Source organism: Corvus hawaiiensis, chromosome 6 (genome assembly GCF_020740725.1).
Source record: "Corvus hawaiiensis isolate bCorHaw1 chromosome 6, bCorHaw1.pri.cur, whole genome shotgun sequence".
NCBI classification, from domain to species: domain Eukaryota; kingdom Metazoa; phylum Chordata; class Aves; order Passeriformes; family Corvidae; genus Corvus; species Corvus hawaiiensis.
This window is the reverse complement of record NC_063218.1, coordinates 58,317,431-58,342,252: the sequence shown is the minus strand read 5'-3', so window position 1 is coordinate 58,342,252 and position 24,822 is coordinate 58,317,431. Positions and strand designations below refer to the sequence as shown.

Genomic DNA, 24,822 nt, shown 5'->3' with positions numbered 1-24,822 from the left:
CTGTAGCCCTGCTCGCCCTGCCTGCCTGGGCCTCCGTGGTTTTTTCCCATCTGGATACATCTCGTCTGCCACCCGGGATTTGCGTTCGTCCCTGCCATTCCAGCCTGCTGTTCCTGAGAGTCCGGGATCGGCTGCCCAGCGGTTTGTGAAGCCTTTGTTCCACCCCTTCCCGGGATCCCAGGCCCCCAGTGCCGCGGGTTTCCCGAGCTCGCTCCGGAGCGCCCCCTGCAGCCGCGGGGGAACCATCGCACCTGCCCTGCTCACCGGGAGCCGCCAGCGCCCCTGCCGGCTGCGAGCGGAACTGCACCCGAGGGGAAAGGACCTGACAGCCGAGAAGGCTGGGGCTGGGTTTGTGATTGCTGTTACTGCCATAGTTGTTGTTGTTTTGTTTGACTGGTTATACACATATATATATATAGTAAAGAACTGTTATTCCTATTTCCCACATCTTCGCCTAAAGTCTCTTGATTTCAAAATATAATAACTTGGAGGGAAAAGGGGTTATATCTGCCACTTCAAGGGGGGCCTCTGCCTTCCTTAGCAGACACCTGTCTTTCAAAACCGAGACACTTTACCATCTTGTTAGATTTAAAATGCTTATAGCATGAATTTTTCTTTTTTCTATTTTGACAAACACCACACAAGCTATTTTGTCATCATCTAAAGTGAGTGCGTATGACTCCCAGCAGCACAGGTACTTCCCCATCTGCCAGAGTTACTCACAACTAAGCCTGTTAAACAGGACATTCTTTTAACCGAGCCAAAGGAAGCAACTACTTTCCATAAAATCCAATATTCGTAACCACTTTAAGCTCTGCATGCAGTGAAGCCAACTGCAGGTATAGCTCAGTGGCTGTATTAAAACTTTTCTTTCGGTATTAATTGCAAAAATTAATGCCTTGGCACAGTTTACATATTCAAGAGACAAAAATTAATGACAATAAAAGACTGGTTCATGAAGAATGCATACCCCATGAATCAGTTGGAGTTTATTGAACAGAAGCTCCAGAATTGTGCTCTTGTAAGAAACCAAGCCAGTTCTTAACGCTGCTTTCTCACATCAAGATTAGAACATGGTCAAATTTAACATCTTCTAAAGTCAGCGAGGGTTCTTCTGTGGGTCCTGTGAGAATTACCACACAACCCCGTGGTCATACCTGAGTTAGGATGTGCCCCTTTGTGAAGCTGAAAGTTTAAAACCAGGTGAATATCTCTTGGGATTATTTTTGTTAAATACTCAAATAACAGTATGGTACAGTCAGGTGATTAACTCAGAGAGGGTTTACATTAACATTTTCAGCATTATGCTACAAAAAGACATTTGTCTTTGGGAGTATGTTATAACATCCTTAGACACAGCATGAATTTGGGTTTTTTTAATGAATTAAAATCATTACTTCAGTAACTAACATAAGACAACTTCTAACTTTTGAATCTCTTACTATTCAAGACATCAGAAAGAGCTGGAAGTGGACAGACCTACACAAAAACTTTATAAATTTTATAAATCCAGAAGTCAGAATTAAAGGTTCTAAAGGAAAAGAAGGGAACAGTTAAGGTGACTAATTTCTACTTATTTTAGATCTGTTTTAATGTTCCTTTTAGCCTTTTCTCGTAGACATTACTTACATTAGCCAGAATGGACCAGTAGTCAACTGCACAAATGCTCTCACTGAAATCCCATAGTGACAGAGCTCCAGTGACATTGAGTGTTTCAGTGGACACCTGTCACTTGATGTGTCACAGAAACAGCTACAGCTGCCTGCAATCAGCATCAAGGCCTTAAGAGTTCTAGGTCTCATGACAAAGTACAAACATACAATTTCCAGTTTTAATTTGTTTACCCTTAAAATTAGAATTACTTTTTTTTGGCCATATTTGTGTCTCAATAAATGCAGTGCCAGCATTTTCCAACTGATCTCTCAGTGGCCTATAGGATATGCTGACATACAGTAGCTTGTCCCTCATGATACAGGTCTTTTTCCCCAGTAACTCTTCAGCAATTATTCTGAAAGCTTTTTTCACCTTTGTTCTGGCTTCTAACCAGTCAGTACCACACTAATACAACTCTATTTAAAGGCCCCTTTAAACACTTCTCTCCAGCTTCAAATTATATATGCTTTTAAATCCAACTGATAGTGGAGGAACAGTTTATTGAAATTATTATATTTAATGATTGTTAATTACAGGTTGCATCTAATACTCACCAATGTGGAAGCCATAACCAGAACTACTCTGTTACTCGTTCACTGCAATAAGATTTCAAATCATCCTGTCCTCCAACACGTATTAAAAAATACTGTAGGGAGGTGTGAACACTTGCCATTAAACTGTCCAGTTCACTCTTTGAAGAAGTTTTGTGCTGTTATCCTGCTTGGAAATAGGGGATTCACGTGTTTCAAGTCTCTCATACCCAGCAGAGGGCATCAGCTTACTGCAAACCTTGCCAGGAGTTCCATGGTGCACCTCCAAGAGATGGGTCCCCAGAACTGGGGGTTTCCTCAAAGAGGAATTCATTGACAGGTTCAGAAATCGAGCACAGAACAAGAGAAGTGCCACCCACATCCATGAGTTTGCAATATAGCAGACTCAGGTGTAAGATTAGCACTTAGGAGAAACTGATTTGCTTTTTAGGCTTTATGAGAGCTTCATACCCAATCCCCAAATACCTCGATGATTGCTAGTTCTTTAAGAGAAAAGCAACACATTTTTATAGATACATTTACATTTCACGGTGAGACCTTGGTTTAGAGCTCCTGCCTGAACATTGCCTTAGAAATGCCACACTGGGTAGCCAAGAAGCCACTCATAGCAGGGCCCTGCACTCATTAGCAAAATGGCAAGCTTTCTGACATCCACAGTGGTGCTTCTGCCAGTGGCACAGAGCTACGTGTCCTCTTTCCCAGATAAACAGGGGAGTACTTGGACATCATTTTACTAGAGTAGCTACAGCAGGAGCCAGAAGCAGCCTAGCCTAAGGTGTTGGGCTGGGGTAGGGAAAAGACAAGAGAGACAGCTGGAGATGGGGAGTTGCCCTGGTTCTCCTACCATGACTAAGTGGTGAGAAAATTGCCCTAATTCTTCTCTTCTTCCCTCAGCTTCCTTCATTAGCCCTTCACCTGTACTCAGCAGCAGATGAAATCTGCATCACACACTGACTTGCCTTTCTAAGCTCTAGTTAGGACAGTATTAACAACTTGTGTCACAAGCTCAGTTCTCCATCTCACCCACAGATGTCAGCATTACCCATTATAACCTCCTAAGAGCGGGTCCTTGCAGAGCTCCAACCTGCAAGGCTGAACCAGAAGTAAAATCAATTCTCTTCTATCCTCTTCTGATTTTCTCCTTGTTATTCTTCCATTTGTTCTTGCATTTTAACTGATAGCTCTACCTACTTTTAAATTGATTGTTTTAGCTGCTGAATTAGTACCATAAAGTAGACAAGATTAGTTAACAAATTTAAAAGAATATATATCTCTATATATATGGACCAGCAAGCACCAGCTCTGCTGCCTGGGTAAGCTACTTACCAGGACCATCAGAATTTAAATTCTCAAAGAGAAATCACTGGGAATTCAACAATCCTACTTCATTCACAGCTTTTAAGGCCTCACAAGTCATCTGAGAAACCTTTTAACATAATTACTTTGCCTAAAGGTAGAAAATAAGATTTTACCAGATTTCGTAACATAAGTTTTCTTAATTCAGTATTTCTTTTTCTGGTTAATCCTGCATTAGAGTACTTTATAATCCAGGTGAGAATGAGTTTTCTTCTCACTTCATCCATTTTCTATTGTAAGTTTGTAGCACACAAAAACCTTCCCAAACCCACAACCAACCAAATACCCCACCATCCAGCCTCCAAGCTGCTCCTTTCCTTCTGTTTTATAACATGGTAGTGCTCTCTCAGCTGACTTGCTTGTCAGTTTTCAATCAGATGGGCTGGATCTTGACAGTTAACTTCAATGCTTCTGAAACTTTTCTCTTGACAACCATCTCTTTTTAATAGTCATTATAATTAGAGTGATTATAATTTGGCTTAGTTTTCATTTGTTATCTTTGTGCTGCTTCATGGGATTTTCACTTCAATCTCTAATAAAAGAGAAAAATCGGAGATACTTCTCTGTACATACACTTGTGTAGGATGCCGAACTTCCAGCAGGCTCCTTAAATTGTACAGGCTCCTCATATCAGCACTGAGGGAGCCCCAAATCTCAGCTGCGCTGTTGCACGTCTCAGTAGTGTGCTCCTACTAACAGTCCTGGTGACTTGAGTGAAATTTCTTAGAGGAGTGAGCAAGCCAAGCAAAGAGGTACATTCTGCCCAGGTGAAATATGTCAGGATAAAGTGCTGAGACTGGCAGAACTGTTTGGACAAGACACCATTCACCCTCACTGGCTGTGTGTGAAACAGGAGGAGCAATTGTGCCCTAGGTCTTATGATCCTAAGAAGCCACTGAGAAAAGCAGCTACAGAGTGTACCATGTACACCTAAAATGAAGTCATCTTTTGTTGTGGGATTCCCAAAGTAACATGCTGGGTAAGCTTTACAGATCCAGAGAAGCCTGAAGTCCCTATGAAATATTATGTGCCAAATGCCTGGATCTGAACTTTGATACTTATGTTTCTCTTTGGAGTTCACAATGAGGCTTGGAGATGGGGACAGGGCAGCCAGACAAGCAGAAGCAGAACGGATGGCTTTTCTTGAGCTTTCTGTTGGATGTGGTCAGTATAAACTAACTGGGTGCAAAGCACAGTAGCTTATGCTAATGAAAGTTGGTTATGTCTCTAGAAAAAAACAGAATTTTATTTTTCACAAGAGGTTTTCTTCCTATTGGGTTTGAGGGTTTGGTTTTGATTTTATCAAAAATCCCAGAAAGGCCAAATTTATCCAGCCTAGTCTGTGCCAGCTACGTCTGCTTTATGACTCTCCTGTGTTGATTTCTTGTCTGTGAACTGCTGACTTTTTGAAGTAAAGATTGGGCTGGCTCTGGTGTGGAGTAGATGAGGATGCAGGGCTGCTGTCAGAGGACATCTGTCATAGGAGTTGCTGCAGAAAATGTCTGCAATTTCTTCTGTGGTGGGAGTGGGCTGCAACACCCAGCTCTACATGCACTACACTCCATCCCAACCAGGCACCTCCGACCCAAACTGGGCTAACAGGGTTTCCTTGTCTACCCCCTGAGCACATCCTGACTCCTTAATTTGAGGTACTATTTTTGCTCCAGAGTGGCAGAACCTAACTCACTAACATTGTACCTGTAACTTACTTAATTTTTATCTGTATAGTGCTCCAAATGGTCCAAGGCTGATTCAGATCTCAGTAACGTGTCTGTGTGCACACATGTGCTTGTAGCTCTGTATGTGCAGTTGATCCAGCCAAACCAGTTGGAGGTCCCCTCTCAGAAATACCAGGTGCAAGTGGCATTGGTATAAGTTGCCACTGATCTGCATTTGTTTGAATCTGTCCAAGAAGGAAGAAGTAAAACCACTTTTCTGCCTGTGTGTTCTGTCCCGTAGGGTGTGAGGAAAGGGGATCTGCACTCCATTGACTGGTATTGGCCTTAGTAATTATTCAATAGTTAGCTGGAAGGCTGGAAACTGCTTCTGCATCTTCTGCTCCAATGTAATTTTAAAGGCCCATCCATCACTCAGTTACAGCTGGTACCCAGCTCAGTATTTAGCGCCACCATGTGCAACAGAGACAGCTTCTGGAGGAGCAGAGCTGTAAGCCCTTTCCCCTTTCACATCTCTTCTTTCCACTGACACCACTGATTTCACAATATTATTTTTCCCATCCGGCACTAGTTGCTGATGCTTCTCACATGTCCAAAATTGCTACTGACATTTCAATTTTGTTTTATTTTTCTCCGTTCTTTGATAGAATTATAGAGAACATTTATATTTGAATAAAAAGCAAATAATGCATGTCAGAGTATGCATCAGGGAGCATCAAATTGTTTTTTTCCAATTACAACTCTATTTCAAATAGGGTAATGCAATTAAAGGATAATTACTAGGAGTGCAAAGCCAAGGTTATGATCAGAAATGGTTACCCTTTCACTTCGAAGGGCTGTCTGACTAAATAAAACATTCCTGTGGGGCAAGTTACTCTGCATAGCTGCAGGTATCCAGAAGCAACATGTCTGGCACTACAGGTAGAGTAGCTCTTCCAGTATAAACTACTGTTTTAGGAAAGGGGACAAATATAAGTGGCTTTATCACTGATTAATAGTGGTGTAAATTCACTTCAAGATAGGATATTAATTAATAATATATTAATAGTTTTTAATAAGCATCATCATAACACATTTTAAATAGTAATTATCATAAACTAGTAATACTTCTTTAGCAGTGAGTTTAGTTTGAGTTCTCATTGCTTTGATAAACAATCAGCAACAAGATAAAGAAGCGCAAAGGGAACTCTGGTGTTCTCCATGCTTTGCTCACTGAGCACATTATCCCAGCACGCCAGGGGAGCCATGCTGAGGGCCAGGGGATGCTGTTCCCCTGCAGGAGGGATCAGCCGTGGTGGAGGAGCTGCAGGGCAAAGCCACCAGTGCCTGGGTGCGGCTCAGCCCACAGCAGGTGCAGCGAGCTCCTGCTGCCATAGGCGGGCCCCGGGGCCCGAGCAACCTGGCACTGGTGATGTGGCTCTGGGTTTTCATCCCTGTGTCCCAGACCACAAGCGAGCGAAACAAATCCATGTGTACTGCATCCTGGGGGGCCCTTCAGCTGCCTGCAGGGACACATTCCCTGTCCTTTCAAATGGCAAAGGACCTCAGCCTGAAACACTGCCAGAGGGACCTCCCACCTTCCTGCATCTCCTGTACCCAGTCATGGCAGAGATGGAGCCATCGGGACCAACCTAGAGCAGGAATTGGGGGTATCCCCTCCCCCATGGAGGGGCTTTCCCTCTGCAGTTTGGCTGTCTCCTGTTAGGAGTGTTGAGGTGAGCCAGTTTTCAAAAGTGCAGGATTCCTTTTCCGGAGCTGCTTTCACCTCCTGGGGAGCAGCACAGCGATGCTGTACCCTGGCTCCTCTCAGGGGCTGTCCATTGGCAATCCAGCTACAGGAGAAGTCAAGTTGTGCCAGCTGTGCCACCCACATGGAACACGGAACTAAAAGGTACTTTCCTGTGACACAAGCATAAGTTACTAAGGAGCACAAAGTGTTAACTAGCATTGCCCCTCGTCAGCCCTTGTGTCACTGCCAGTACCCTGGGGAATGGGGCTTTTTCCTTCAGCTGGGCTCAGAGAAGGCTAAAGAGGATCTAAAAGTAGCTGATAACTATAGGAGGTGTTGCTACAAAGGTGAGGGTTCCTCAAACTTTATTCAGGTAGTCATGGACTCCCACCCTTCAAAAGTCCGAAACTGCTGGAAAATCCTGCCTTTCTTCAGAAGCCTGTCTGCTGATATAATGCTTGAGTGTCAGATATGATTAGTAAGGTTTTGGCAGTCTGTTTTATTTAAGTGCAGGAAATAAAGCAGCAATCCTTTATTATTAGCTGCTTTATTGGACTGGTAATAGTGCCTAAAAAGGGTTGGGACTCCAATTTGCTCCACTTGGAAACACTATATGCTGTGAGAGCACATGGTCTCATTTCCTTCAAGGGTTTCAGTGGGACAGGGACTGAGTCTTGATTCTGTTTTGTTCATCTTTTTTCTGGAGGTGGCTGTCAGGCAATGCAAAGTGCCTGTTAACTGCATCATGGGAGCAAACCTTATTTCAGTAAATGTTCCAAACCACTTGGGTGAAAATGCAGTGGTTTTGGCTGTGCCCACTGGCTTTCCCCTGCCAGGCCCCAGAGAAGGGGTTTCATGATGTTATCTTGGGAGCCAGCTGAGCCCCACGGAGCTTCACACCCAAGATAACACGGAGGGGGTTTAGCCCCTGGTGCTGTTAATCCCCTTATGCTCTTCTAATGAGAAGCCAGACAGTAAAATTAAACATATAGAGAATTTTTTTCATAACATTAACAAATATAATAGTAATAGTAATAACAATAATAGTAACAACAACAATAATGACACTGATAATAATAGCAATTATGATAATAATGATAGTAATCATAACATATTTATATTAACTGATAAATTGTTTTATTTCTTATGCCAGTCTTACTTCCAAAACATTTATTTTGCCTGCATCCCACTGTACCTGAGGCAGACAAAAATGCTCCTCTGTTTATAAACTAGGTAAATGGGGCAGAGCAGCAGACCCGGAAATACTGGGACCTATGGAGCAAACAAAAAGCAGAAAAGCAGCTGAGGTAAAGCATTTGCCTCATTCCCTGGAGGTATTTCCCTATCTCAATAACTGGAGGAATAATAAGTAAATAAATACAATGTTTTATTTAGCTGTGTTGTTTTTGGAGTCCTTTGTCTGTAGAGTACTCAGAAAAACTTTTGGATTGATCTGGAGTGCACAAGCCTATTTTCTATTAAAGTGTATTAATGCCAGGTTCTGGGCAATTAGTGAAAAGTCAATTCCCATTACTAGTTAACACTATTGAATATCTGCTTTCTTTAATAAAAACCTATGTCCAGCATAAAGACAATAAATCGATAAGCAGCCACTTTCTAAATCTATTCTGTCTCCTCCAAAAATGCAGAGAGAGTGCTGCCATTTGGAAGTCAGAATGGGTTTAGAAGAAGAGATCCCCTGAAAATCCATTTTTCCTTGGAAAAGCCTTTGCTCCTTTCTAAGAGCTGTACACATGCAAACTGGTGTTAAAATTTTACATTCATTCAGCAGCATCACAGCCTGGGTTGGCAGAAATCCTCCATGGAATTAAGTTGTCTCACATGTTTGAATCATATACAAGCATTATAATTTCTTTTACTGTGAGGGCAGTGAGGCCTGGGCACAGGCTGCCCAGAGAACCTGTGCGTGTCCCATCCCTGGAAGTGTTCAAGGCCAGGTTGGATGGGGTTCTGAGCAACCTGGTGTGGGGACTTAGGGCTGGTGGGATGCTGCCTTTCCAGTGGTCATGGAAAGTAATTGCTTCCTACCATGATAGCAGAGATTTCTGAGTAAGAGGAGCACCTGAATGCTTAGCTAAAAATCAGATAGGGAGAAGTGGCAAAGGTCTGCTTGATGCATTTTTAAGCTTCTATGTGCAAGTTGCATGTCTGGTTAACCCTCAAATAAATGAGGAATATGATTTGAAATTAACAGAAAATAACTAAAACAGGAGGAAAAACTTATTTTTCTTGGGTCAGAAAAGTGAAAGCTAAACAAGAATTGAGAGGAAGTGTGAAAGATTTATTGTTCTGCTCCTGATATTTCTTTAGTTTACTATTGGTTTTCACTTTCACCACGGATCTGCAAAACCCCAAAGGCTGCTGCTTGAAAGTGAATAAAAGGCAACTAAAAGGCAGCTGCTGTCAGTAGCCTTTTTTTGTTGTTAATCGTACCTGCAGAACCAGGGGGAAAGGAATGACTGGGTGGCAGAAGAAGCTAAAGATGGCTAAAGGAAAGCAAATATATTTTCCTTCGTTCTTTACAGGGAAGGAAGGAAATAAAGCTGCTCTGCCTGTTTAAATGATCATTTGCTAAACATCCCAGCAGCTGAGTTGTTAGTCAGAATGAATGTAGATGAAATTCAGACATAGACAAAGCTATTTGTAGAAATTTGATTTTTATAGACACATTAGCAGTACTTTTTCCCCAGAAGTATTACATTTTGATTTAGCTGAGGAAAAGGAGTTATATTATGTGATTTAATTACACGATTGTGACTCACACTTTGTTACAAATACTGAGCAGTGAAAACGGAAGCAAAATGCAAGCTATCTGTTAGGTAAACATGTTCTTTTAAACTGTTGACTGAATTTGAATAATGAATAAATTGGAGGAAATGGCAATCTGCTTGTGGAAGTTTCAGAAAAATAAAGAAGGGCTAAGCTCAAAAGGTGAATTATTAATGTTAGTATATTCGCTTTGCTCCCGCTATTTGTAACATAGGAAATGGGATTTGTGTGTATATGTCATTTTAATATTAACACAGTTGCCAGCTCAGATCTAAAATAATGAGACAGATTCAAGTATTTCATTTCCAGAGAAGCATTTTTAATGCAAATGAAATCAATATGGTAAAACATTCTGCCCAAGGAAGTGCTAGAGGCTGGGGTTTGGGAGGTTTTATACTCTCCATTTTCTCCCCCTGTGGTGGGACAGACCCATGCACACATGGAAGAGAAGGATGACACACGCTTCTGCTTCTGAGCCCAGCACATGCCGAGATCTTATCTGCAGTGAGTTCGATCAGGAGCAACTACAAAACTATAAACAAGAATAAAAAAAATGAGATACTTAGACACAGCTGTGTACAGCTGCAGGGCCTGAGAGTTAGTGAGTGAGAGCTAACAGCCTTGGTGGGACGCTCTTGGGGAAGCCTGCATGTCAGCAGGAATGCTGCACAAACCTTCTTCTTTCCATCTCCAGCCCTTCCTTACTATTGTATATAAATACAAATCTCCATTCCCTTTTTTTTATGCTATATATATAAATATCTTCAATTGCAAGTGCAGGAATAAAATTTAATTAAATAGAGTTGTAAATTACAGCTACATTTTTGTATATTTGAGTGTCTTGTTAATTTTAGATTTGAGTGTTTTGTTAATTTGGTTGTGATGTTTCTCAGAAATGCTGTGATTTTAGTATTTGCAGATGGCAATTGTTGGAAAATGCTGGGCCCTGAAGCCTTATATTTTACCCCAGCATACAGACAGATCCACTGCCACTTTTCAGGCTTTGCTTTGCCAACACGCCTCTGCCTGAGAAGGACCATGTCTGGGACTGAGAAGGTTCTCTAAAGTTTCACAAGTCAAGGTTGTTGAAGAATCATTGACACCAAAAAAGGGGCAATTTATCTCTTTCACGGTCTGTGTTTCAATATGTGTGTGAGCAGGTGTGCTGGAGATTTCCATGAACTCAGCCATGACAGAGGAGCAGGCGACCTCCCCTCATACCTCTGCCTATGGATTTAAGAGTGCTCAGAGCCAGGCCCTGCATCACAGCCCCCACTGATGCTAACTGTCCGAGGGACATGGCTGTGAGCCCATGAGCTGGCTCTGGGCAGGCCACTGGAACACCACTGACAACACTGCTGGATGTACTGAGAGCTCAGAGGGCTTGAGGCTGTGCTGGCTCCACCACACAACCCACCCCCAGTCCTTGTGCAAGGACCCTGACACCAGCGTGCGAGACAAGGTGTGTTTCAGTTTCCTGACGCTGAGTGGGGAGATGCCAATGGTTTGGTAAGTCTTAAAGGCCAATGCAGTAGAGAAAAACTTAGGCCCTCTCCTCCTGTTTAGGGCCTAAAATGGGTCCTATTGGTGTTTCCATGTAAGTTATCATCGAATTTGTCTTGGAGATCAAAGGGAAATGACAGACTGGGTCTCATCTGGCTTTGAAGCTGCTTCAAACAAGGAGGGAACCCCCTAATTTTTGAAGGAAACTCCCTAGAAAGCTGGCAAGATCCCTCAAGAGAGCAGATCTCCTGTCGAGGCTCCCCTTGCATCCTTGTATGGCTGCAGTTCCTTCTCCCATCTCTGCTCAGTGTGCCTGGTGTGTTTACATCAGAAAGGGAAGACCCGGTGAGCAGGCCCAGCCACCCATGTTCCTGTGGAGCAGCATCCATGTGAACAGGGCAGGTCATCATTGTTCCTGCTTGTTCTGTGTTCAGCCCATTCAAGGAGGATCTTGAGCCCCGCTCAGATCAAGTTCACCTGTGGGCTTTTCAGAGACCTGTGCAGCATGGCCGTGCTCCAGGTGTGAATGAGCGTAATGCAGAGGGGAGCAGATTTCATGGTAAGAAAAGCTTGGACCTATCCCTATCCACTGTAGGTATGAGCTGGGATTTTGGCTTCCAGGATGTGGGAAATATAGAGCATTGAGTATAACCATACACCTTGCCCTGGATGGTTATTTTAGACCAGTGCCTCAGACCAGAGCGGCCCTGTGGTGACAGGTAATGGCATGACAATGAAATAACACTCACCAGCTTCAAGATCAGCTCTCTCAGTGACATACATAAAAGAAATAATAATGGGAGTTGGCTTTTTGTTTTTAACTTGGGCACAGCTTGTGCCAAGTTCACTGGCAGGATCACCTACAAGCTCCAATGTGTGAAAATAATACTGGAAGGCAAAATCCAGGTCTTATTTTCATACTGGAGGAGGATAACAGGTACAGTTACAGCTGGATAAAAATGCCTCTCTATTTAACTCAAAGGGTGCTGGACCAGAGGTGAAATCACTGTGGAGTTTGGCCCAGCACCTCTTCTCTTTATAAGTCTGTACATGTCTTCAGACGTGCAGCCCAGGTTGTCTCGGGGTGGATCCAGCTTTCACACCAAGCTGAGGTTGCTGAGTTGCCCTGCACAGAGGCCAAGAGTATGCTGGGTTCCTAAAGGCTTAGAAGTTTCCTCTCTTCTTATTTTCCATGGTGCTGATTCTGTATTCCCCAGAGGCTTCTTGTTAACAGCACACACCATCACCAAAAATTATAAACAAAAAAAGAGGAGGGGGGTGGGGAGAGGACAGGAAGGGTGAGGAAACAAGACATACCTGCAGCAGTCCTTGCTGTATATTCCCTGTGTCCCACAGACGGTGTCATGCAGAAGGAAAATTGTTCTATCAGTGACTATGTTAGATTCATGACCCCACCACAACCTTGAATTGGCCTTTAGTTGTCGCTGATGGGAACTGAAGAACAGCTCCTGTCGACATGATTGCTGCTCTCCAATGAATCAGAACACACAGGGCACAGAGCAGCACATTAAACTAGCAACAGAAATATATCACTGTACTTTTATATAGATGTATTGCTTTTGCCCAGGCATATAAATGATTGGGCTATCCACTTATTTTTTTTCCAAGGACTATAAATTAAAAATAAGCTAAGGGTTTGGAAATTATGTTCTCTCTCTTTCCCCCCTCCCCTCCCCTTCTCTTTTTCTTTTTCAAAGCTGGGTAGCTATTTTGGGTTTACAGTAAAACATTTTAAAGGTAATCTTACTGCCTATGTCTACTTGACCATCCTTTTTTTTCTAAGAGAAATCTACCACTGCAGTTCTTGCTTAGGTAATTTAACACTTCAGTTTGATCACACTAACTGTATGTATGGATCCCCATGCTACTTCTGCTGCTAATGAACACCTACAAGGCTGTATTTTTTCATTTAGTAAGACAAGTTTCTGGAATGGTAAAATCTATGTATGCCAGGTGCTGGGGGTTTTTCCCCTAACCAATATTTTATGAAGTAAGATTATTTCAATATACTTTGACCAAAGGTCACTTTGACTTGAAAGTTAGTTTGATGCACTGCTGCATAATTCAGTGTAGTGCCTCAAAACTGGATATGTTTCACCATTAAACCGCATTTAATTTTTGCAACTTTCTCTGCTTGCTGATTGAATCATCTGTTTAAGACATCCCTTTAAATCAGAGGTGATGTTACCAGATCTGCAATGTCCATTGCACATTTCCAGTTTTTTGCAATTTATCACTTACCAGCTTTGCAGCCAGATGTAGAAGCAATAAGAAAGCTGCTCCCCTTGCATTCTTCCCCCATCTTAGGGGATTTTATTTTGGATGAAAGGCAGAACTAGAGTCCAGGGATCCATTTTTTGTGGTCTGAGGCCAAGGCAAACAAGCATCATAGAGTTTTTTCCAGCCCTGGAAACCTTTGTCCAGATGAGCAGCCCCTGGTCATGAAAGTAGAACAACTGACTACCAGAGGGCAAATTTTTCCTACAAGAATCTGTGGGACTGAGCTTGCCAGATTGTTTACTGCTACTTTTTGAATGTGTTGTAAAAGACCTTTTTAACTTTACTTTTATTGGGCTACCTGCTAAAGGAGTTTGGTGGTAACCACATGTCCATGTGCTGGATAAAATGATGTTGCTGGCCACAAGCCTGCAAAAGACCTGGTCAAAGAAAATAAATGAGCTGTTCGCAGCTATTTCCCCCAACAGTCATAAGCACCATAATAGTTTTCACCAAGCTTTGGGTGATTAAAACTTTACTGTGTACCACTTCCTAGCAAAACTACTAAGGTATAAATGAAAACCTGGCTGCATTATTATGTCCTTAAAAGACCAGTAATTTCCAGAACTAATGATAGTATGGTCTCAAGGCCCACAATTAACCCAGGGCTGATGGGTGAAGGGCAGCATTTCCTCTTTGCTGTTTTTTCTCAGGGAATGGAACCACAGCTCTTTGGGTGATCACCTATATGGAGACCAACTCTTTGCTTGCCCAGAGAGTTGCCCACAGGAGCCAGATGTCAGGCTTGGACTCTGCTCCCACACTGCCGCCAGCCAGCCAGACCCATCTCCCTGTGGATTCAATCCCTTTCAGAGCCCATCTGAAGGTCAGTCCATCATGACATTCTTAGGGTAATGGATGCTGATAACCTGTCCTCCAGATTTAAAAAAATATTGTCATTCTATTTAAGGAAAAAAGAGACTTGCTTTGTGGCTAAAGGGCTGCCCCAAAGCATATCTCTCCCCAGTACATGTGCATTTTGCCACATGGGCTTGGGAAAGCCACGTAGCTGGTACTTGTTTGTGGAGCTGGGCAGTTAGGAAGGTCTTTCTTTTTTCCTTTTTACAGTTGTTGTAAGTCTTGACTTTCTAACAGCTTTAGTGTATCCTAATTGTTTATAAACTAACTTTTAAGCCTGACTGGTGCTCAATTCTAGAACTAATGGAGTTTCATGTCTCAGGATTTGCTTCTGAGCTGCTTTGGGCTGTGAGGATGAGTCTATTTTCATTGCCCTCCTGTCAGGCTTGGAGGTTGCAAGGGCATTTCTCCCTCTCTGTGCCCAGCAGAGGGGAGCAGAGGGGGCAGAGCCACAGCTTGGCTTTTGCTCTTTACTGAGAAAGGGACTATCTCTCACTAAGCTGAGAACCAGCTCAGGTATTTCCCTCTAGAGGAAGGGGACTATGAGACTGTAAGGGCAGTGAATCTCTGCCAGCTCTGGGGAGGAGCATGCCTGCATGTTGCTTCCTATAAAATACTACATCATTTTCTAATCTGGTCTTAAAAGACCGGAAAAAGCTCTTGAGAGCAGCCACAGAAAAGTAAGAGACTCTAGAAAGTATCACAAAATGGGATAGTGGTAACCAGTGAGCAGCACAGTTTCCCAGCTCAGTGTTCCATGCCCAGAACTATTTACCTCCAATTGTAACTCAAACTTGCCCCTGGTCTTAAGTGAGGTGAAGTTTAAGTGATTAACGGTTTTGTAAATGCCAGTCCCCAAACTCAGACAAACCTGAAATTCTCCCACCCAATAATTACCATTTGAACTAGAAGGACACATAGAAAGTCATTATTGAAAGGTGCTAACTTTTCTGATGAAAATGAATTCGTTTTCTGACTCCTTGAATGCTTTGTCAGCCCAGTCAGGAGATTGTTTATAGCACAGGTCTGGCATTGCTGCTTGCTTACTGATGTTATGAATGTCCATAATTTTATTTAGGGTTTAGGTTATCACCAGATGTTGAGATTGTATAGCGGTGGGAAAGAAATCTTGCAATATCCTCACCTGATCTACTCAACTGTTCGTCCAGCAGTTTATGTGAAGGGGAAGGTTGACAAATTCCTGATATCAAACCCAGCTGTCAGAACAACACGGGATAATAGCTGTCCTTGTCAAACGCACCAATTAATTCACCAGCATGTCAATGCAGGTGTAATTGATAGACTCCACATTCTGGCTGAGTAATGAAAGTCTAAAGCAGTACTAAGAACATTACACCTCCTAAAAGATCCTGTAATCTCACCTGAGCTGTCCGTGTTGTGGTGAGGGGCACTTAAAAAAAACCTAACAAACAGAACAACAGTTTGCTGCAAGAGCAAGTAGAGGTTTCATATGAATCTTCATTTCAAAAGTAGAAAAGGATGTGAAAAGAAAGACTATGAAAAAATGCCCTAATATTTTGGAGTGACAGCTTTATTCAAATACTCCTTGAAGTCAAATAGAAAATACAATTAAAGGAATTGTTTCTCTGTGAGAACCCGTGTGTTCTGGAGTCTTCCTGTTAATGAGAGAGTTGCTTTTAGAAGAAAACGTGGCCATTGTCTTAAAAAGCTGTGGAAAGGCAGTGTCAGCTCAGCAGGCTCATTAGCATAATCCTTTGTCTGACTTAGAAGTATTTGTTAAGAACTTCTAAAACAACAACAAGAAATTGCTATTAGAGTTCTCTGACTACTGTGCTGACTCATCCATTTGCAACGCGGATTTTGTTTTAATAAATGGTTTGAGGTCTTCTGGCTTTAGAGTGAAGGTTTTATAGTAGTCACTCGTTTTACCTAAAAAAAAAAAAAAAAAAAAAAGGCTTTCTTCTTTATCACCACAGCACAGGGATAAGGTTGCTGGACCTACAACCAGGCATGTGGAAGCCAGAACAGGTCTGCCAGAGGATGAGTACTCAGCCATGGACTCAACAGCATCATAATAAAATACAGAATAAACTCTTCATGGAAAAGGCTAAAACAGCAGAAAAAAGAAGGACTGACATTCTCCAAAACCCTGAGTAAAGTGGGTGCTGCCCTGTCACATGATTGAAGCAGTCCTCTGCTCCTGCCCATGAGTTCAGCGAGGATGATGGCAGCCTCCCATGCCACAGTCACCCCTCACACAGATGTTCCGTGCAGGAATATGTAACATACCTGAACTCCCCGGGGAAGATACATTCCTCTATTCACCATGAAATGTGCCTCTTCCAGCACGCTGCACTGCCTCAGCTGGGCTATCACAACTGGGGGTACTGCAAATGCATCTAGGCTCTTTGCTTTGAGAAATACCTGCTTGCTAGAAAGAGCAGGGAGCAGGGCCAAGCCTGCTTCTCTGGGGTAGCACAAATCATGAACAGGAGCCCCAGGGAGGGAACAAAGCCACCTGGGATTTTAATGGATGCTCTGAAAGTCTGAAATAAAAAAATGGGTCTTCTAAGATAATTTAGGAGAGCTTTTTATGGGGAGGGACTGCTGTATTGGTTCTTTATGCAGTTCAGGAGATGATTGAGGACATTACAACCACTGGCAATGATGAGGAAAGCAGATGAATAAGGACCAGCAATGCTGGTAGCTCTGCTTTCCTGCTTCCTAGGATTTATGTACTTACGGATGAATTTAATACTTGGTGATCAAAAGAGTTCAAATAGTGGTTGTATTAATGATTTCAGCATAACCTCTAAATCCCAGGATGGCAGTAGAAATCTTCAGCTTGGTCTTAATCTCCTGACGTTTTTTATGAAGAACAAAATTAAGTGCTGTTGCCTTATGATAAAGCCGCTTACAGAAGTGTGAACTGTGGCACTGCCACTACAGTGAGTGTACACTCTGTGCCCTGGTCTCAAGCCCAAGTCACAACAGTCAGACCTTTCCCAAAAAATGAATCACTGGAGGATAATATCTTCTTTGTTATCCTTAGGTTTTTTGCTGGTATTTGGTTAATTCTTACCTGGCCTTTACAGTCTATGGCTCTGACTGTGCAGAACGATGCACATTATTGCCCACATTTGTTACATTATATACTGAGCCTATGCCAACTGCTTTGGTCCTAAATTACCACTCTTTCTTCCTGTTTTTCCAATAAATGTTTGGTACCCATTAAAGATACCTGCAGGGCTCCTAGCTCATACAAGTATTATGCATCTTGTAGCAAAACCTACCTTATTTTGGAGTTTATCTCACCTGTGATCTGTGTTTTGTGGCCAAGGAAATATTAATATGCCTCAGAATAATATGGGAATCATCTCACCATTGCTCTTCTTCCCTTCCTCCCACAAACTCCCTGAAGTATATTGATTTTTGATGTGCTTGCTTTCTTGAGCCAATTTGAAGACAAAGTGTCTGAATTGGGGATGGAAATAAGTGATATTTGAAGCTGTTCTCAAACCTTAAGACAGTTTATTCTGGCTTTGCTCTGTGAGTCACAAAGACTACTCAGTTTCTCAGTTAGGGGTAGTGTTATCTGCTAATAAAGGTAATGGCATCCCCAAAGATGAAAACTGCCAGCCTAATCTTTACTTTGAAGCTATAAAATATGGCAAGATCTGATCCCAAGGGTCTTGAATGAAGGACAGGGATTTTGGGATTAACATGCTGTTGTACTCTCCCTGTTGCAGCATGGCTGTTAAGGACACTCCTACTGCAGAATTGGATGGTCATGCAGAAGTCAGACAAAACAGTTTCTGCAGTTCATAGTTTCTTCTCCTTCCTTACACGGGGGACCCCAGATCTCATATTGATTGTGATGTAGCCTGAGAGATGCTGAGGACAGGGGTCTAATCACCTCCTCTACAGGCTGTGCTCACTCCAACACAGCCCTGATGCTGTTGGCCACCTCAGCTGCTATGACACTGCTGTTCAGCTCACTGCCTCTCCCACTGATTTTTCCCAGCATGGCTGCTTCCCAGTGCTGTGCCACAGGGTTAGTCCCTCCACAGTGCAGGAGTTGTGTTAGTCCTTGCTGAATTTTGTCAGGTTCCCATTGGCTTGTTCCTCCAGTCTGCTCCTGTCCCTCGAAACACTCAAAGATCTTTGGACCAAAAATGAAATGCTAATGTTATTTTATTGTTCCCACATATGATTTGAGGAAGGCAAGATGTTATACTGACAGCTCCTGCTTATTAAAATGCATCTAGGATACATCCAGAGGAAAAAAAATGGGAGGGGGACATGGTGACAGTATCTCCATGCTCCCCCACTCCCCTGACCCCAGGTTAGTTGAGTCCCTGTTTGTATAAGATATGTGGCAATAATATCTGGATGTTGTGGCCTTCAGTGAATGCAAGGTTTAAGATGTGAAGGGAAGACATTCATAAATTCTCTGTGATGAATGGTTGGCAGTTTCATTTGAGTACTTTCTGCTACAGATGTTTAACATTTTTTCCAAGGTGTCGAGGTTTAACCCCAACTGGCAACAAAGCCCCATAGAGCCACTCATTCCCCCCGGAGGGATGGGGGAGAGAAGGGTAAGGGTGAAAGTGAGAAAACTCCCAGGGTGAGGCAAAGACAGTTATAGGGAAAGCAAAAGCCACACATGCAAGCAAAGCAAAACAAGGAATTCACTCCCCACTTCCCATGGGCAGGCAAGTGCTCAGCAATCCCCAGGAAAGCCAGGGTCCAGCTCCCATAATGGTATCTTGGAAAGACAAATGCTGTCACTGAATCTCCCCTCTCCTTCCTCTTCCCCAGCTTTATATGCTGAACACGAGGCCATATGGCCTGGGATATCCCTTGGGTAAGCTGGGGTCAGCTGTCCTGGCTCCGTCCCCTCCTGACATCTTGTGCCCCCTGAGCCCCTCACTGGTGGGGTGAGAGGAGAAAAGGCCTTGGTTGTGTGTAAGCCCTGCTCAGCACGAGCTAAACATCCCTGTGTTATTGACAGCGCTTCCAGCACGAGTCCAAAACAGTCCATAGCAGCCACGAGGGAGCAAGTCGACCCCAGCCAAAACCAGCACACAGGGCCAATGCCAGAGAACAGAATGGGGAGGTGGTTCCAGCTGAGCACTTGCATCCCTAGGGCATGGACACCATGGCCAGCAAAGCCAGAGCAGTTGCACATGGAGCACCCAAGTCAGGAGGAAGCGGAGTGGGAGCACAACGGGGTTATGGCAGAACGCTGCCATTAACACGATGTGCTTTGCTGGGCAAGGTGGAGGATGCGACGTTCCCAGCTGGCAACTGCTGGTAACGGAGTACTCCCAGCTGGAGGCCGGGGGGCGATCTGATATTCCCAGCTGGTGGCCACAGCCTGCCTCAGTGCCTTCCCATTCGTGCATGTGGCTTCCCTACACAATGGGAAGGGGTGGGCGAAGCGTAATAAAGCAGCTGGTCTATTAGAAGATAAGCTTTGTGGAGAATAGCACAAACATGCAGAATCCCCTTAATCTTAAACTTTATTACCCTAGATAATAGGCTTTGGTAGTGACAACAATCAGTTGAAATGCAGAATTGTCTTGGCTCCTGCAGCACCTGCCACGTCAGTCAGCCACAAGCCACCTCCTGCCACACAAAAAGGTGGCTGTGTGGGATCAGCAAGCTAAAAGTTTTGTTGGTTTATTTTGAAAAGGCCAGGGAAAGCTAGGCACACTCCCTTTGCAGATTTAAGTGTGCACTCTGAACCTGCCATGGGGGAAAGGCTAACAGGATATGAAAGCCTGCTTTCTTTACCTCCAAGGGTTGGAGCAAGGCTTCTTTGTCCACTGAAGCCCACTTGAAAGAGTAGAGCATGTTATTCCCACTCTGAATTAGGTCAAGTTTCCCAATATTCAACCAGCAATTAGAAAGGGAAAACCCGTGAAATCTGTTTGTAAAACCGTTATCTGTGTCCTTTGGAGCATTTCTGACATAAAACACATTTAATTATCTGAGGCAGAACTCAGAAGAAGCATCTCATATTCTCCTTTTGGTGAAACAATTGGATCCACAAAGCTCAATGCACACACGCAAGACCCACGCTTGTAAATGGGGAGGAAAAGAGAGCTTTCAAATGAAAAAGCATTTTTTACTTTATGAATGGCCTTGCCCTTATTTATTTTCCAGGGTACTTTTTAAGTTATATTTTTTTCCACAGTCCTGTGATCAAAATATGAGGGAAAAACAATCTGCTTACCAAAAAATTTTCTTTTATTTAGAAATATTTCATACGAACATTGATTAATAGAATAACTATGAAGTGACAGGGTGATTTTTAAATCATGAGACATAAAAGTGGTTCTAAAAAAATTTTGTGCCACTTGTTTCAGCTTTTCTGTGCTCTCCAACAATATTTTTTACAAGAAGTGTAACAGAAGCTCATGGTGAAAGGGGCTGATTTAGGGAGGGGGTGTTTATAAATGTGCTGGTTCGGCTGGAATAGAGTTAATTTTCTCCATGGTAGCTGGTGCCGGGCTGTGTTTTGGAAACAATGTTGACAATACAGGGATGTTCTCCTTCCTGCTGAGCAGCACTTACACAGTCTTGGCCCTTTCTGTCCCTCACCCCACCCCAGCAGTAATTAGCTTGGGGTGCACAAGGAGCTGGGAGAGGACACAGACAGGACAGCTGACCCAAGGGATATTCCAGACCATATGACATCATACTCGCATCTAGAGCTGGGGCAAGGAGGAGGGAAGGCAGGTGATGATGTTTGTCTTCCCAAGTAACCCTTACATGTGGTGGAGCCCTGCTCTCCTGGGGATGGCTGAGCACCTGCCTGCCCCTGGGAGGTGGGGAAGGAATGCCTTGTTTTGCTTTGCTTGCATGTATGGTTTTTGCTCTCCCTATTAAACTATCTTTATCTCAACCCAGGGTTTTTATCACCTTTATGCTTCTCATTCTCTCTCCTATCCCAACATGGAGGGAGGGAGGGAGTGAGTGGCTGCATGGGCTCAGTTGCTGGCTGGGGTTAAACTATGACAGGGCAGGTCCAGGCAGTAGAGTTAACCAAGTCTATATATTATGAATATTAAAGCTCAGCCTACTGATTTCTGTTCTTAGCTTTGCCCACAAATTCAGGATCTTTCCCGTTTAATGTCCAGCATTTCATTATCTCCTCTGAAGAAAGTGTGAGTGGAGACATAAAAATCAGGAAATTGAAACCAGCAGTGTATTTTGACTTGAACAACTATAAACAGAGAGGGAAGAGAAGGTGCACTGAAACCTGCACCACTCTCTGCATGTCTCTGAAGACAGCAGAAGTCAGAGCCGAGGCAGCAGCAAGCACCCCAGCTGCACTGAGTGAGTGCTGGAAAAGCATCGTCATGGCAGAGCAGATCAACCTGCCTGGGTAAGGGCTTGGGAACACTGAACCTAAGAGAGGAGCTGAATAGCAGCTCAGCCAAGCTTTAGAAGAAACAGTTTTGAGCCTGGTTTCCCTCAGCTCAGTTGTCTTTGAAACTCCTTGTCTGGTTCAAGCGATTCAAGGGCTCCTGACCATTTCACCAACTCTGTGGCCCTGGTGTCCCAGCAGGATGAGACAACCTCCCTCGTGAGGCGGTTCCAGTTCCTCTGGCAGACATGACCAGCACACCCTGGCTTCCTTAGCGATGCCATATTGATTTTTGCAGGCTCTCCTCCCCTCAGGAACTGACTGCACTAGATCAAATTAAGAACAATCTGAGCATTTAATGGGGCCCCTTCAATACGATGAAGTTTGATTGCTTGAAGTTGAAGTTCATGATAATTATTTATGCTGACAGCACTTTCACAGACAATAAAGCCTGGCCCTTTCCTGAAGGCCTCTGTCTCTCCATCAGGGAATTATTTTAATCCTGCTGTGCTTACCTGATACACTTACTTCTCATTATTAAATACAAGAATAATGATCAGAGAATGAAATGTATTATATTTCCACCAAAAGTGGTATCAACACTCTGATTTTGGTTCTGTTCTCAGTTACCGAATAAAACCCACATGCCTGACGAGCACCAGCAGCTCACCTGCAGTCTGGAGGTTACCAGCAGAATATTTGGCTCTCCTGGGTACAGGATCAGGGCTCTCTCTGCTCATTTCATCATTTGCACAGGACTTATCAAATCAATTTGTGATGAAAATTGCAGCATTTTTGTGCTGTCTAAGAGGTCTGTCCCAAGGATTGCCTATAATCACCACTCTGAGTTAATAAACAGGTTTATCTGTGAGCAGGTATTTTCATGAGGGACAGAGAGGCTGAAAATAAATCTCTTGCAACTTCTTGAGTTCTGCTATTAAAAACCCTCATGGCTGGGTATAACGAAAAGAGTCCTCAAGGTCCGTGTGTGTGTTTGTGGGTATCCCACAAAACCAGCTGTCCTAACACCTGAGGATGTTTGTCAGTGCACAAAAAATCAGCAGGTTTTCATCTGTGGTGTGTATACACACAAACACACACATGAAAGTGAAAACAAGATGTATTTATACACACATATAAAAATACACGTGTGAAGTAGCCCTCCACCTGCAGCTCCTATAAATGGAGCAGTGTAACTCCTCAGCCCCCATAAAAGTGAAAAGGGCACCAGGTAATTAAGGAGAGAAGCAATTTTCTGATTAATTTTTTTTTTTTTAACTTTCCTCCCCTCCCCTCAGACAACAGCTACACCCATCCTACTTTTCTCTGGAACATAACTATCAAAATAGAATACATTTTGGGACAGCCCTACATGAATGCTGCTTTTTTTATGGCAGGGAGAAAAGCAATGAATATGGCTTTCTCACCAGGAATGTAGCACTCACCTGGGTTAGGGAGTCCTCCTTTGGTGGAGAGGATGGCGATAGGGCTCTGACACAGACTCATAAAATGGACCTTGTTCCTTTGAGCAGCCAGCCCGGGATCCCTGCTGTGTCTGTCCCATTCCTCCCCAGAGCAGGTTTTTCTCTCTCTCTATGCAAGTTCTTGGTATTAGAGCGTTCAGATGCAGGAACAGCTGCCTTGCATTACATGGTAATTCTCCAGCCAAGGGACTGAGTAGAAAAATCAGTCTCTTAAGTCATCTAAATGTAAAAATGATGTTACTGAAGAAAAGTTAGAAAACGTGAGAATGGAAATGAAGCTGCAGGGAGGCAGCAGAGGTTCCCTGTGGCAGCACTCATGCTAACACAGCAGTGACAGCAGCCCAATTCCATGCCCACCACTTCAGCTGGACGGGGAAGGAGCAGCTGATCAAGGGGAAAAAGCACATTTGAGGAGTTCCCTTAGATGGCCATGTTTATTTCTTGTCTTGGCTTTCATTTGCTCTTTGTCACATCTCTGTTCATCCCTTTTAGACTGTGTGTCAAAACAGATCTCGTCTCAGTGGATTGCTCTGAAACCTAATGATGCCTTGGCTTGTTCAATACCCCTGAGGGGCCAGGCAAAAGGAGGCTGGAGCTGCCTCCCAGTCCATGTCAGGGTTTGCATTTGGGGGGGGAGTTAGCTACTTGGAGCAGGGGAGGGGTTTTGGGCAGCATGGCTTGATGCAATCAAAGAAAAGGGCTTAAACCTGCTTCTCATTTGAAAAAAAATAAAGAAAGGAGGCAGGGAGGCAAGAAGGGAGCTGCTATATTTCTTTAAGGGAGGGAGTCTGTGTCAGCCCCTCTGCTGAGCAGTTCATGCCATTCACTGCCCTGCTCCAAGTTTTTCGGTGATACTGAACTCCAGGTGACCCTCGCAGACAGTAATTGCTTTAACATAGGTTTGACAACAACAGCAAGCTGCTCTCTAAAAATAAGCAAAGCTTAAAATAAATTTCAACTCTGGAGCCCTGCTCATGTGAGGAATCCAGTACATCGCCTGTATTTTCCTTGATGAGCACCACAGCTCTTGGCAGCTGGAAAAAGTGACAGTTTTCAAGGGATTTCCAGTGCCTCCTGCTCCAGTGCCTAACCTGGCAGGGAGTCAGCCAGGAAAGACAGCAGGTGGCCTTTAAGGGAACCTCATGGGATAGCTCCAGGCCAGCATCCGTGCTCATTTACCCCAATAGCTGCCTTATTTAAAACTGGGATTTAGAGAAAACCAAATTTAATTGCAGTGCCTGGGATAAATGTCTTGCCTTGCTTTGTAGCTGTAATATACTTCATTTAAAATGGGTTCATTGTACCTGGCAACAAATAGTACCTGAAAGCCCTTCATCAAAACTGCATTTAGTCACCCTTGTGTTGGGAGAATGAAACAACTCTCTGCCCCTCAGCAGGAAAAGGGGAAATTTCAGCTGCCAGTGCTGTAGGAATTGTTTGTTCTCGAAGAGGTGCCCACAGGACATACACAGAGCAGATTCCAGAGTACTTTTAGAGCATTTCCTGTTAAAACAAACCACTGCAAATTAGCCCTGATCCTGCCAAAGTTTAAAGAGGTGCATGT

At 43.6% G+C, this 24,822-nt stretch overlaps 1 long non-coding RNA gene across 1 annotated transcript; it reads right to left on the bottom strand.

Annotated features, from left to right (window-relative positions):
* Window positions 1–10,052: 10,052 nt before the first annotated feature.
* Window positions 10,053–12,508, bottom strand: LOC125328156. Its single transcript, XR_007204559.1, has 2 exons — window positions 12,008–12,508; window positions 10,053–10,287 (listed from the first exon to the last, which is right to left on the bottom strand). It is a non-coding gene; the product is annotated as an uncharacterized LOC125328156 (long non-coding RNA).
* Between the last annotated feature and the right edge of the window lie 12,314 nt (window positions 12,509–24,822).